This window comes from Palaemon carinicauda, unplaced genomic scaffold (assembly GCF_036898095.1).
Source record: "Palaemon carinicauda isolate YSFRI2023 unplaced genomic scaffold, ASM3689809v2 scaffold132, whole genome shotgun sequence".
In the NCBI taxonomy this organism is placed as follows: domain Eukaryota; kingdom Metazoa; phylum Arthropoda; class Malacostraca; order Decapoda; family Palaemonidae; genus Palaemon; species Palaemon carinicauda.
The window spans coordinates 205001-207500 of NW_027168838.1; positions in this window are offsets into that span (position 1 = coordinate 205001).

Genomic DNA, 2500 nt, shown 5'->3' on the forward strand with positions numbered 1-2500 from the left:
AACGAGGGACTATGATTCCAATAATTGTTGTTTTGGAAAATCTCTTCTCTCAGTATATATTAAAACTAAATATATAATTATATTTGAAAGTATTGCATCAATATTTGTTTAAATGATAATTAAGTGTATAAAAGATGAAATATTTTTTTGCGAAAACAAAATAATAATAAATATTGACTATAAATTTAACTTTCACTTATGTCCTGAGTAAAATTGTAGTCTTAACTCTTGTATTATTCATATATGCAAGTTGGCTTTAAATAAATCTTTCTTCCTCATAAAATATAATTGGATCAATATATATATATATATATATATATATATATATATATATATATATATATATATATATATATATATATATATATATATATGTTTTATATTATGTTATATTCTTTGCCAATAAATCAAAATTTTGGAAAAACTGAGACACTTTTTATATTAAATAATAAAATAAGAGGTATGGAAGCCCTACAGGTAAATTGGCCGAATTATTATCTATCAGATTCGAAATTACATATAAGCATGAAGTAAGCCTATTATTACCCCGTAAAAATATTTAAAAATAACTTTGGTTTACAAAACATAAACAGTGTAAAAATATGTAAAAATTAAATTTTGAACAAAACTAAACTATTTCTTTCACGTATTGTTTATACATAAATCTGGAAAAATAAGAGAATATAAAATTAAAATAAACTGAATCAATAAGGCAGCTTATTTCTCGATCTTTTACTAGACCTTAATCTTGATCTTTGACCTTAACAAATATTCGATTAATTGGAGTTGATTTTCATACACTCAAATATGAACCAAGTTTGTAGTCTCTGTGACAATGATATCCAAACTTACGGCTGATTACGTGAATTAGGTATTTTCCTGGACCATGACCTTGACCTTTGAGGTTGCCTTTCTAAAATTCTATCATTTCTAGCTTTTATACATAACAGTTAATCCCAGCAAGTTTAACTACTCTGTTCACAAACAAACACACGCACACATGCACACACACAAACATGGGTGAAAACATAAACTCCTTCCAGCGTCGTTGGCGGAGATAAAAATGAAGATAAAATAAAATTAGATTTAATGTTGAAAGTAAACATCCAGAAGCATCTTATCTTTATCTTTAACGTTTTCTCTATCGTTATGATGTGCAAATATGCATGTACAATTCATATATATATGTTCTGAGTTTGTAAACTCCAGATATCAGAAGTATGTTCGACGAAGTGGTCATTCAGTTTTATCAACATCAAAATATTGTTTTTCCTCGTTATATTACAGAAATACTGAATTAGACAATTTTTGTTCTTCTGTGTACGAACAACTTGACATAAAGGAAACTAAATTGTAGGCGTAATGAATTTAATATGTTATATATATATATATATATATATATATATATATATATATATATATATATATATATATATATATATATATATAAGTTTTTGTTAGAAGAGATTTATCATATTATCTCTGGTACCAACTCATGAAAAAATAAATATTACGATGTAAACTATTGTAATATTTATCTTTCTTTTGTTATCAAATTATTTAATACTCTATAATTTTAGAAACATCCATCCTAAAACCATTCCTAAGTCTTCATATATAACATATCTACATGATCGATAGTTGCAAATTTAAATTTCATGAAATTTTAGCCACTTAATTATAAACTTGCATAAGTATTAGACACAAACTTATATATCAATTTTCTAAAATAAATAAATTCACGAGAGTATAGTCAATTATAGGCAAAAAATCAAACACTGTATAAAAATAAGTCATACGAACTAAAAAGGCCCCCTTACTACAATATGAATATGAAAGTATAGCCATACGACTCTGGATAGATATAAAAGTAATAGTAAACCATTATGAAGATGTATCTATTCTTCTTTTATTGAAGAACGGTCTGCTTTATTAGGCTGAAAAATAGAGCACTTTGAGGAAAAAAAGGGCCATATGAAATAAGAATAATAGCAAATTGGATTTAAGGTGTAACTATTTCTTTGGCGAATGGTTCGCTTTGCAAATAAAACCAAGAACAATGTGGAAGAAAAGTCATACGATATATAAAAAAAATCTTTATTAACTTATGGATATAGAGTTTTATATAAAAAATAATTGCAGACTGGATTCTTGATGTATCTGTTTTTCAAAGAACATCAGCCGTTCTTTGTCCAATGGCTCTGTCTCAAAAGGGGGAAGACCATTTGGGTAATTTGCGAAAGTTACGTTTCTAACTTTCCACATTTCTCCAACATCCAGGGAGCTGAAATTACATAACTTTTCAAAGGGCATTACATAAGTCAAAGAGGAGAAGGAGAGGTCCTGGATCAAGCATAGATATACCTATTTTTGGTTTATATTATTTTAAGCGTTAGTTTTCTTGAAATTAATTCATTAAATGATTGAGAACTCTGCTGAAAATTCATAACTGTTGTTGCAGTCATTGCAAATAAATTCCAAGAGGGATTATTACTCCTAA